The following is a 13,114-nucleotide window of genomic DNA, read 5'->3' as shown; positions in this document are numbered from 1 at the left end:
TTATTTTCCTGCGTCCTGTAGACTCTCTTGTCAACAAATTAGCAATGATAAGCAGGTCTTTGTTATGTCATGTGACTTTTTGTATTTTTTGTTGGTTCCGATTAGTTATCCACGACAGTTGAATGCATTTGACACATCTTACATAGATGGAGTATAACTTCTCATTCTTCTGGTTGTATTTGATGTAGGATCCCACAGGTCATGCACTTATATATGTACATAGGGTAATGGTGTCTGATACATTCTACTGCCCTTCCTACCCATACCCCTCCTCTCCCTCCACTCCCCTCTGTCTAATCCACAGTACCTCTATTCTTCCCTAGCACCCCTCCTCCTGTTGTGAATTAACATCTGCCTATCAGAGAAAACATTTGGCCTTTGGTGTTTGGGGAATTGGCTTATTTTGCTTAGCATGATATTCTTCAGTTCCATCCACTTACTGTCAAATGCCATCATTTCATTCTTCTGCAAGGCTGAGTAAGATTCCATTGTGTATATGTACCACGTTTTCTTTTTTCAAGTTTTTTTTTAACATTTATTTTATTTATTTTTATGTGGTGCAGGGGATTGAACCCAGTGCCTCATGCGTGCTAGGCAAGAGCTCTACTGCCAAGCCCCAGCCCCAGCCCCCCACACTTTCTTTATCCATCCATCCATTCCATGAAGGGAATGTAGGTTGGTACCATAATTTATTGTGAATTGAGCTGCTGTAAACAGAGACGTGGCTGCATCACTATAATTTGCTGGTTTCAAGCCCTTTGAGTATAAACCTAGGAGTGAGGTAGCTGGGTCAAAGGGTGATTCCATTCCAACTTTTCTGAGGAATCTCCATACGGCTTTCCATAGTGGCGGCACCAATTTGCAGTCCCACCAGCAGTGTATGAGTGTGCCTTTTCCCCACATCCTCACCAACATTTATTGTTAGTGTATTCTTGATAACTGCCATTCTGAATAGAGTGAGATGGGATCTTAAAGAGTAGTTTTGGTTTGTATTTCTCTAATTGCTAGAGATGGTAGACATTTTTTCATATATTTGTTGATTGATTGTATTTGTTCTTCTGTGAAGTGTCTGTTCAGTTCCTTTGCCCACTCATTGATTGGGTTACTTGGGTTGGTTTTTTTGTTTCTTTGTTTGTTGTTAACTTTATTGAGTTCTTTATATAGATCAGTGCTCCATCTGAGGTGTGTGTGGTAAAGATTTTTTTCCCATTCTGCAGACTCTCTCTTCGTGTTCTTGATTGTTTCCTTTGCTGAGAAGAAGCTTTTTAATTTGAACCTATCTCATTAATTGATTCTTAATTTTACTTCTTACACTTTAGGAGTCTTATTAAGGAAGTCAGATCCTAAGCTGACATAATATAGATTTGGGCTTGCTTTTTCTTCTGTTAGCCACAGGGCTCTGGTCTAATGCCTAAGCCCTTGATCACCTTGAGTTGAGTTTTGTGCAGGGTGAGAAATACAGGTTTAAATTCATTATGCTACATATGGATTTCCAGTTTTCCCAGCACAATTTGTTGAAGAGGCTATCTTTTCTCACTGAATGTTTTTGGTACCTTTGTCTACTATGAGATAACTATATTTATATGGGTTTGTCTCTGTGTCTTCTATTCTGTACCATTGATCTACATGTCTATTTTGGTACTAATACCATGCTGTTCTTGTTACTATAGCTCTGTAGTATAGTTTAAGTTCTGGTATTGTGATGCCTCCTGCTTTACTCTTCTGCTAAGAATTACTTTGGCTATTCTGGGTCTCTAATCTTACCAAATGATTTCATTATTGCTTTTTCTAGTTCTATGAAGAATGTTATTGAGATTTTAATAGGAATTGCATTAATTCTATATAATGGTTTTGGTAGGATGGCCATTTTAACAATATTAATTCTGCCTATCCAAGAACACGGGAGATCTTTCTATCTTCTATGGTATTCTTTAATTTCTTTCTTCAGTGTTCTGTAGTTTTCATTGTAGAAGACTTTCATCTCTTTTGTTAGATTGATTCCCAAATATTTTATTTTTTTTTCAAGGCTATTGTGAATGGGGTAGTTTTCCTAATTTCTCTTTTAGTGGATTCATCACTGTTATATACTTAGGCATTTGATTTATGAATATCGGTTTTATATTCTGCTACTTTGCTGAATTAATTTATTAATTTTAGAAGTTTTCTGGTGGAACTCTTTGTATCTTCTAAATAGAGAATCATGTTGTCAGCATGTGGTCACAGTTTGAATTCTTCTTTTCCTATTCATATCCCTTTAACTGCTTTCGTCTAATTGCTCTGGCTAGAGTTCCCAGGACTGTGTTGACTAGAGGTGGGCAAAGAGGGCGTCCCTTTCTTGTTCTAGTTTTTAGAGGTAATGTTTTCAATTTTTCTCTGTTTACAATGATATTGACCTTGGATTTAGCTCAGGTGGCCTTTACAATGTTCAGGTGTGTTCCTACTATCGCTAGTTTTCTAGTGTTTTGAACATGAAGGGGTGCTGTATTTGTCAAATGCTTTTCTGCATGTATTGAGATGATTATGTGATTCTTGTTTTTAAGTCTGTTGATGTGATGAACTGTATTTATTGATTTCCATGTGTTGAACCTCCCTTGCATGATGCCCTGGAGAGTGATCGTGGTGCACTGTTTTTTTTAATATGTTCTTTTATGTAATTTGCCAGAATTTCATTGAGAATTTTTGCATCTATGTATAGAACATTTTCCCCTGAAAACTGAGCCGTGTGTCTCATGGCCCAAACAGGGTCTGTGAACATTTGACCCGTGGCCTCCGGATTCCTGAAGGCTCTCATCCCTCTTTGCTAATTCCTCCTTCTTTCCTTCTCCCACCCTCTCCAGTAGCAGTGTCCTTAAACTGGGCTGAAGATATTTTGCTGAAGCTAATTAATCGGGTTTCATGGGGACAGTAGTTCTTATAGAACTTAACACTCTCCAGTTCTTCTAAAACATCATGGAGCAGAACTTCTTAGGGGGATGAAGTTCAGCCTTTGCCTGACACTTAGGTATCTGAGTCTGGAATGGTGTTTGGAGACTACGTCAGTATTCAGACCCTTAGAAAAGGAAACCACACACACTGTGGCTTGAGCCCCACCTTCCATGCTGTCGGTCCACCAGGAATGTTCCAGAACAAATCTCCGTATGGATTGAGGTGCTCAGACTTCCTGTGCTCGCTTCACTGATAATTCCAGCGGCAACAAGAAGTGGAGAGGTGGATCCTGTCGGTCACTGGATCATTTAAATCGTGCTGGGTGTGTGGAAGGCAGCATGGCTGTTCGTTTCAGGGGCAGTAGAAATATTTATGCATTTCAAGTCACTCCAGGGAAATTTCCACAAGTAAATCATCTAAAAGGCACAGTGTTGCAGCATTGTGTGTGACAGTAAAAATGCCTGAGACTAGGCAAACAAGACAAGTAAACAGAAAACAGATAAAATATGGGGCAGCCATTGAAATAGTAGCTAGGGAAAATACTTGTGATTTTGTACTGAATAAGGAGAATATAGCACAGAGCTCAGGTGACAAGTGTGAGCATCATCAGTATCTACAGAAAGTCTGGAAGTGAACCCGGAGCCTCCCCTGGGCACACTGGGCAGAGAAAGCTGTGTGTTATTTCCTAATGTGCTCGTTTCCATGATTGCTGGTCCAGTGCCATTCATTCAGCAATTAATCAGGTTGGTAAAATTGAGCCTCATGTTTCAGAGAGATGAGCTTCTTCCAGGGATGCTCAGCTGTAAGATGGTGGTGGAAACCCTGGGCCGGAAAGTAACCATTGGGAAAAAGCATTCCACTGAACTGATGTCAGTGTCCTTGCTGTTTTGGGTCTTAATGACTGATTTAGTTGTGTTCATCACTTATTTTAACCACAAAATTAACATTTAAAAAGTGTTTGTTTCTCTGGTTTATATCTGCCTTTGACTTCATATAATCATTAGAAAGAGAATTTGAATGTTCATCTCAGTCTCTGAAAGCTAATTAGCCTGACTGCTTCCAGAGAGCGACAGGGTTGGGCCACTGGTACCAGGAGAGCCAGGAGGAGCAGGCCGCCTCTCCAGAGGGCTCCGGGTGGAGCAGGCAGGAGCCTGAGGTCGCCTCCCCTCCACCCAGTGACTGCTGTGCTCATTCCACCTCCTTAATTCCATTAATTCCACCCTTTCTGCTTCCTTTAATGGCCACCAAGTGCTCCGTGCTGCTGCTCTACCCTGTGAGTGGCGCTGGCAGAAGGAAGCCCCGTGTCTGCCCCTCCCCGTTCTGTGCGGAGCCTGTTGGCTGCACAGGAAGCTCTGCCTGGCGTCACCCCTGGTGGGGACAGGCAGCCTGCTGCATTTCAGCTCCTGAGGTCCTGAGTTCCCCAAAGGGACGTGCAGGGATCAGGCAGGACAGCCAGCCCGCAGCAGCAGGGGGCACCCCCTGCCCCAGGCTGGACTGCGCTGGGCACAGAAATGAATCAGGAAGGGGACAAGGCCCCATGGTCTGCAGCTGGGAGGGCCAAGCCTGCAGCCCAGGCTGCCTCGGAATGCTCTGATGGCCCCGGCACGTGAAGACCCAGCCTTGCCGCAGACGTGCCGTGCAAAGCCGCAGAGTGACCGACTATGAATCTGTGGCTATTTCTGAACCTCCAAAGACCCCTTTCTTCCCCCTTTTTCTTTCTTTTTCTCTTTCTCTCATTTTCTAATTCTCTTACTAAAAGAACAGAAAACACGAGTGTTTCTAACATGTAGTTATGCTAATTATCATCTCACAGGCCGCCCTTTTAATTTTGGAATGGGTGCAGACTGCTTTCTACGTCGTCTTTAGGAGATCTGAAAGTCACAGGTCCTCTTCTCGGCCCCAGCAACAGTCCTTGTCAGCCACAGCGTGAGCTGTCAGTCCCCTGACCAGCTGCGCGTCGCTGGACCCTGAGGGAAGCCTCTTCCGAGCCAGGCTCTGGGTGGGTGGAGACGACTGAGACAACACAGTTTACCGCTGGGCACCGTTCGGCCTGGGTGTGGGAGGAGTAAGCACTGTGGCAATCTTTCTGCGTTGGAGTACACTGTGCCCCGAGATCGACCTGCGTGGGAAGGAAGAGGGCTGCTGACCCCCTGCACAGGCTCACGGTGCAGTGGCTCAGCCGTCCTTGAACTTGAGGGATGAGTGGCACGTGGCCTTGGGGCAGAGTGTGCGGGTGGGAGGTTCATATCTCGGGCAGGGAGGTGGGGGGGGTGGGCAGTGTGGAGGTTGGTGGCTCCAAGGCCCAGGACCAGGGCGGGATTCATCTTCAGGGACCTTAGTGGCTACTAGACTTTACTGCACAGCAAACGGAGGGGACAGCAGCTTTGAGCAGGACAGTTCAGTGGGTTTTAGGAAAATGAAGGGGATGAGAGAAGGGAAGGTTGACAGTTCAGAAGTCCCCCGGGGCTGCTCCAGTGGAGAGAAGGGCCCTGAGTTAAAGTAGTGGTTTGAGGGGACCCAGGGCACGTGGAGCTCTTGGCCCCCTTCTGGAAGGGAGATGGCACAGTGCTGGGGTCACCCGGGGGCTGAGCCTGTGTTCATGAGGGGTGGTGGCAGATTGTGGAGGGCAAGCCACACTTGGAGGCAGCGTGCCCCAGCTGTTCTGGGTGCTCTCCATGGAGCAGCGTGTCCTAAACCCTGCGCATGGTGCTCACTCCGTGGAAGACCTTAGGAGTCCCGCGAGCCGTGTATTTGACAGATCAGAAAACAAGAGGTCAAAAGAATTTGTGTCTAAGTCACATAATTGGCAGCCGAAGCCTGACCACTGAGCGCAGCTCTGTCTCTGCCAAGCCACCGCGGCCCCTGTCCACGGAGGACTCCAGCACCCCAGAGGGTGCCCGGAACCTCCACCTCTCCAAGCCCTCTGTTTAGTGTCGATTCCATCTTACCTAAGCTCACCAAGGCCAGCATTTAGGCAGCCTGAAGTGCAGCAGCAAAACCAGCATGAATTTCACTGTCCTTTATCACAATTTCATGGATAGAAATTCATTCTTAAGAAAGATTCTGCTAAATCCAGCCCTGGATTTTTTCCTTTCCTTGCTAAGTCAAGAACTGTCACCTTTTCCCTTCAAGTGAGCCCCTTACAGCTCTGTGCCTATCTACGTGGCCAGCACCAGTGCTCTTTGCTTTGGGGCCCTTATTCGTAAAAGAAGGGTCCCCTGAAGACAAGCGCTGCAATGCCAACACAGTCTGACCACTGAGGCAGCTAAGAGAGCCTTGGGCAGGTGGCATACACACCATGGACACGCTGGACGGGGGCGATTCACCGCTCGGCGGCGTGGAGCAGGAAGTGAGCGATCTCCTCTCAGTCCACAGTTTGAAACATTCAGCGTTTTCAGTCCATGGTTGGATGGGTAACTGCAAGTGCCGGAAGTGAAACCGTGGACAAGGGGGGCTACTGGATGTCACCTCTCGATGGCACAAAGGGCCCCTCTGTTATCGTAGGACTGCAGTTGAACTGGGAGAATGCTACAGCTTCCTGTCCCTTGTCCATGCCTGCGGGTCCCCCACTGCTGTCTCGGGATCACTCCTGGAGCCACCCGCTCACTACCCTCAGGCTCAAGATGCAAACTGTGAGTCAGGTTAGCCTCATGCAGAGACGGCAGCTGCAGCTGAGTCCCAAGGAATCCTGCTGTCAGGTTGGCGAGAGCTTAGCGGAAACACCTGGACGCCTCCCGGAGCCACAGCCACCCCACTTTCCCATTTTCTACTTTACCAACCAGGAAGCACTCCTGGGAATGGCACCCAGGACTTCTAGATGGTATTTAGATGAATAAAGGGCCAGAGGCAGGCTGGCCACCATCACAGAGAATCTCGCCAGCCCCCACTCCCTTCTTCCTGTTGACCAGGGGCCATGCTCTGAACCGATGAGGCTTCCTCATGACAACGTATTTAAACATCAGGAAGTCAATCAACAAACACTGTTACAACCAACAAACAGCAGAACATCCATATGATCTAATGGCTAGTGCTGAAGGGGCATGGGTGAAGCTTGTCAACAACTTCTAGAAAGTTCCCTGGATGAGGACAGAATCGATAGCCACTTAAATATGATGTACTTTATTTACCAAGAACCAACCATCAGTGAAAACTATCCCAGTGGTAAAACCCAAAGCTGTTTCAGATGCAGCCAGCTATCAGGGGAACCTCCCCCTCACCTCAGGATCTAAGATGTTTCTGCAAATAAGTACAATAAGAGCTAGAAAAGAAAAGGAAAAAAAAAACACATCTTCTTTCCCTATAATTCCATCCCTGGAAAGTCTAAAAGACATTAGATTTTTTAAAAATACTTAGTAAATTTGTTAATGTGGCTGAATATAAGGTACATACTAACAACAAGAACACCATAAGAACTATAACAAACTGTAAAATCTTGTTAAATATTTGAAAAAATGTAAAGATGCAGTATGGTCTTAGATATCAAGATAATAATGAAATGTTAACTCTCTTGAGATCGATATCAAACATCAATATAATCCTCATCAGAAATCTGAAAATCCTTTAGTGTCAAACATTCGACAAAATAATCTTAATTGTTATGTGTAAGAATAGTCACCTGCGTGTAGCCGGGAGCAGGGCCGTCCGCTCTTTTACCTGGAATGGGACATAATCGACGTCCCACTCAGCTCGGTAGCAATGACAGATTTCACTTGCAGGCTGTCACTGTGCCCAGGTGCTACGATCCCTCCTTGGAACTCTCACATCCGCCTTGGTAGGTACAGAGGCCCCGAAGTCAGGGAGTCCTCAGAATCTCAGAGTAAATGCTGTGAACCGGCCTTTCTGGACCCGCAGTCCAGGCTTCCCACTGTCAAACTCTGCGTAGAAACAGCACGGAGTGGTGAAAGTCCGAAGAATCCTAAATAGGCTCCACCATGATGGCCATTTGACATACAGAGAGCATGGGGGAAATGGACACACGGCCGGACAGCCAGGCCCGCACCAGAGTTCATCCACAAGGAGCTGACGTACCAGTTCATGAAGACAAAAAATTAAATTCCAGTTGTATCAAAGGATCAACTGCTTGGAAAAATCCGTCATTTGGTTTAGTGCAAAATAGAGAACTGTTTAATCAAAATGGGCACTCCAAAAGATAAAAGAGGCTGCTATATTTCACTTAGCTTATAAAATTTTAAATACTAAAAAGGCAGATAATATATGCAAAAAAATCCTGGCAACAAATAAAAAGATAGTGTTGGTAATCTATGGAGAGTTCTTCCAAACCGACCAGAAAATGAAAAGTAAGAGGAACTAAACAAAGATATTCCTGGAGCATCTCAGGAGACCCCGAAGCTGAGCCCTGGTCACCTGGAAGTAGATCTTGAGTTCAGGGGTGCTTGCTGGAAATGGGGACCTTCAGTCTCGAGTGTCCCTAGCCGTCAGGGGCCTGGAGGCTGGGAAGGGGGGTGTGTGGCTGCAGGGCCTCGTGGACCCCACCAACTCGGGTGGCGTGGTCCCAGCCAGCACCACCAACAGGTGGCTTGGCTCTGTTCAGAAAGTGGTGCTCCTGCGGGTTCCACTGGAGCCCTCTTGGTGTCAGTCTTGGTGTCCCACCGTGTTCCACTGAGGTCTACTCCTTCATTTACTTAGATGGGACGGAGGTGCAGCATCAGCTCCCACCCAGAGCCATCACTACAGATATGAAAAGGATCTCAGGATATTTTGAAGAGCTTTATATTAATAAGTTTGTCAAAGATAAAGAAATAGAGAAATTCCTGAAAGACAGGCATGACCGCGGCTCTCCAGTGGAGAACTTCTTGCCGGCACAGCCCTAGGCTCACGCACTAAGTTACTAGCTGAAGCTCCACACGAGGAGAAGTGGCCCAGGCCGCTTTCCTGACCAGTCCCACCAACCACTAAGGAAGATCAGCCCAGCTCTAAGGGACGTAGAGAACACTGTGGTTTGAATGTGTCCTTTGGGTTCACCAGTAAGAAAAGGCCTACGGGTGGTGATTGGCATCAACTGAGGTCCTGAGAGATGGCCCCAGAGAAAACGAGTGACCTTATAAGACAAGGAGAACTTCAAAAGCCAGCACCCTTGCTCTGACTTGCCACATGGTGCCCTCTGCCACGTCACGGTGCAGAAAGAAGCCCACCAGACTCTGAGCAGATGCTGGTGCCATGTTCTTGGACTTCCCAGCCTCCAGAACTGTGAGGCCAACAAAATTATATTCTTTACAAATTATCCAGTCTCAGGTATTTTGTCACAGCAACAGAAAGGGGACTTAGATATAGGACAATTGGAGAAGAGGAGGAAATCCCTCCCACTCCATTTCTGAAGTCAGGAAGTACTCTGAAAGGAAAACCCAACAAAGATATTACCAAAAAAGTACAACCCCCGTTTTCCTTCATGCACACAGATGCAGAAATCCTCAAGGCAATGCGAGCAGGTTGAATCCAACCATAGATAAAAGGTTGCTACATCATGGCTGGCTACACTCGCTCCAGGAGTGCAAGGTGCATTTAACACTGGAAGATCAAACAGTGTCATTTCTAATGCCTGCAGACTGAAAAGCAGAAGAGCCTGATCGTCTCAAAAATATTAGGAACTGTTTGAGAACATCCAACACACGTTTATCATAAAGACTCAGAGCCACTGGAAGGGGGGGGGAGCGCCTCCAGCCTGACCAAAGCATCCACAGGGAAGTCCACCACTAGCACCACGTGAACCATGAGCACAGGGGCCTTCCCACTGGCCACCACTGCCCAGACGGAGCCGCCCTCTCTCAGCACGATAGGGTGATCAGAGGCGAAGAGGAGAAAAGCATCCACAGAAATACAGTTAAGTAGAAAATTCTTAGGAATCGTTAAAAAAAAAAACAACCTAATGAAACAGATTTAGCAAAATTTCAGAATATAAAGTCAAGTTTCCAAAATGCTCTGTGTTCCCGCAGACTAATGATAGAGAATTCACACTGAAATCGAAACATGCATGTGTCTTTTATATGTGCAAAACATCAATCATTAAAGATTTAGAGATAAGTTTAATAAAATATGGGCAAGACCTGTATGTTGAAACCACAAGATCTCGCTGAGATAAGGGTTAAAACAACCAACCCTCGTCTCGGGGAGCCTGCAATCTAGTGAGGATGGCTGATGTAAGATGGAGGAGTGAAATGTGTCTTAGATGAGACAGAAAAGGCCATTGTAGAAAATGGCCAGCAAAGCTCTTGATTCTCTGCCTGTGGCTGTCGAGGGACAAGGAGGCGTCACTTAGAGGTGGGTTTGAGGAAAATCTAAAAGGATGTGGGCACCAGAACCTTCCGGCCAGAGGAAAGGAGGCTCAGGGTGAGGGCCCTGTGTGGCCTGGGCAGGTGTGGAGGCTGGCATGAGGGGCGGAGTGGGCGGAGGTGGACAGGCTGGGAGAGGGCAGCCAGGCAGTGCCTACAGGCCCCCACTTAGCCTTCTCCTCCAGTGGGGTGGGAAGCCGTGGGAGCCGGGCAGTGACTTCCACACCAGAAGATGGCCCTGATGGCTGTGGTGGGACCGGATGCCACTCGGGCAGTGAGGGTCTGGAAAGCCAGAAGTTCACTGCAGCATCTCAAGAGCAGTGCCCAGCCTCGGGGGTGGGGGCTGGTTCTGCCTCAACAGGAAACCAGTAGCAATTTCTGCCCCCCTGGACGGGAGGCGTGCAGAGCAGGGTGAGGAAAATAAGGCAGTCAGCCACCAAGGGAGTGAGCCGCTCCTCCTGGAGGGGAGGCGGAAGATTCCAGAAGCTGGGTTGGGGACGGAGCTGGGGTGTGCATGCTGATGGCCTCTGGACACCAGGAGAGCTTCAGGGAGGCAGTCAGATCCGCAGTCTGGGGTCAAGGTCAGGCCCGCCAGGTGCAGATGGCCTGGCAGGATTCTCAGCGGAGCCTGGTTTTTAGGGCCTTGAGTCTGGATGCCGTCACCTAGGAAGTAGTTCTTACCAGAGAAGTGAGGGGCCCCAAGAGGTAGTCCAAGGTCAGGGAGACCAAGGGAAGCAGGAAAGAACAGGAAAGAGCTGGGAGGGAGGCCAGGAGCCAGGGCAGATGCCGAAGGGGCTTTGAGGAGGGGTGTGTCGGGGGGTGAGCCAGGAAGCTGGAGAAGAGCGATTTTGATTGGCAGGTGAACTGGGAGAGAGGGTTTGAGAGAGAACAGGGGAGCGAAATCGGGGCACGGGAAACAGTTCTCAAGGGGTAGCGGGGGCGGGAGGGGGGTTTCTGAGGACAAAACCCCATCATCTGCACCATAGATAGGGAGCCAGCGCCCTGTGAGTGGGAAACGGGCCTCGAACACCCTTGGACCACACCCAGGTAAAGCACCTGTGCTCCCAAGGATGGAAGCTTCTGGACATCACAGCGGGGTGCGGATGCCAAACGTGTTTTTGGAAAGCAATCGGGCAGTAGGTCAAATCAAAAATGAAAACAGCAAAAAAAAAAAAAAAAATCCTTGCTGACCCTCACTCCCAGCCTTAGGTGGCTGTCCTACAAACTCCCAGTCGTGGACGGCTGTCACCCTACAGAGCTTAGACCCCTCAGGGAGGGCCCTTGGCGGGTCCTTCTTCACAGGTTGGTGATTGCTGCTGTCAGGAGGCACCGTCCATCCCTCTGGTGTCCTGAGTCCCGGGTCTGTATCTGCAGATTCGCCTTCGTGACCAAATTTATTTGTATCCCCCGTAGCACACACTCCGCCGTCCTTCAGCACAGTCTAGGGCTGGGCTCCGCTGAGCCCGCAGGAGGGTCAGCTTCCTCCTCACAGCGCTCTGCTGCCGACGGCTGTGCGTGGTGCACTCGTGGGAGTCCTGTGGAGCGCTGGGCTTCTCCACCTGCTGTGTTCCTTGGCATGTCCACTGTTAAAAGGCCCCCAGGCAAGGGCTGAAGTGCCTTCCAGCATCCTGGGTAGGAGAAGCAGTGATGTGTCTCACAGAAAGCACCAGTGTGGTCAGCCTCGCTGGGCGCCGTGGGCCGGGGTCAGTGCCCGGGGCCAACAGCATGCCAGAAGCACACAGAAGGCCAGACCAGGCCTTGGTCAGTGTCACTGGGCACGGGAAGGCTGGCTGGAACCCAGGCCCGTGATTCTGTGTTTCTGGTGAGTTTGTGGGGTGTAACCACCAAGATGAACAAGACTGCCACCGTGAGCGAGGACAGAGTGAATGAGTGCACATGTGGCGAGGGTGGTGTTCAACCAGCGCCACTCCAGACAAACCAGATCCCGACATGTCACCGCCTCCAGGGTCTCGCTGCATCAGGATACAGCAGTGTGACGTCACCTGCCCTGTCTCCCTGCTTCCTGGTGTGATCACCTGAGCACGTACAGAGTGACTCACAGCAGGCCAGCAGCAAGGACGCCTGGCCGAGGCCAGGCAAAGTGACGTGGTTGGTGACCACCTGTTGTGTAGTGAAGACATATAACATAAAAAGTGACACCAAGTCCTCTGTGCTGACTCATGGGGACGCCCACACAGGGTCAAGAAAGGTGCCGAGGCGCGCGTGCCACTGGTTCTGTTTTAGTGACAGCTCTGCCTGATGCATGCCGCTGGGTGTGAGAAGGAAGCAGCGGCTCTCTCGGCTCTCTCGCAGGCCTGCGGCGGGGGTCTGCCAGTGAAGGTGGTTTTTGAGCTTGGGTCTATCAGCCTGTTTTGGTGGACTCAGTAACCACTGTTGTGTTGAATTTGAAAAAAAAAAAATTGGAAAAGCATCAGTGAACTAAATGCTGTTTTGCTGACAAAGAAAGGGTGCGCCCAGTTTTTCTTTTTCCACATTCTTACTGGTGCCATGTAGATGTGCAAATGGTGGGAGGTTCACACATGCACACATGGCCAACGTCATTCCCAGGATTCCCCCTGCCCGCTCTCCCTCCGTCCCCTTCCTCTGCCCGCCTCCCTCTGATCTCAGGAGACCCTCGTCACCCTGTTCTTTCCCTTTTCCCCTGTAGCCTCCATAAGTGAGAGAAGACCATGAGCCTTGCCCCTCTGAGTTTAGCTATTCATGTGACATAAGTTTCCCAAGTTCCCTCCGTTTCCCTGCAGATGACGTGATCCCATTCTTCCTCACGGCTGAGTGACCTCACGGTGTGCACTCCTCTCCACTGTTTACCCGCCAGTGCCGCCATCTTTAGTAGATATCGGCCAGGCGGCTGCTCACCAGTTTCATTGGCTGATTTTGAAAAT

General features: G+C 48.7%; 1 protein-coding gene across 1 annotated transcript in view; it reads left to right on the top strand.

The window, feature by feature from the left end:
- Nucleotides 1-13,114, top strand: part of Dpp6 (dipeptidyl peptidase like 6) — a 618,489-nt gene that overhangs the window by 369,051 nt on the left and 236,324 nt on the right. The gene's annotated exons all lie outside the window — the stretch shown is intronic.

This window comes from Callospermophilus lateralis, chromosome 1 (genome assembly GCF_048772815.1).
Source record: "Callospermophilus lateralis isolate mCalLat2 chromosome 1, mCalLat2.hap1, whole genome shotgun sequence".
NCBI classification, from domain to species: domain Eukaryota; kingdom Metazoa; phylum Chordata; class Mammalia; order Rodentia; family Sciuridae; genus Callospermophilus; species Callospermophilus lateralis.
Note: the sequence above shows the minus strand (reverse complement) of the source record. Positions and strands in the feature narration are given on the sequence as shown.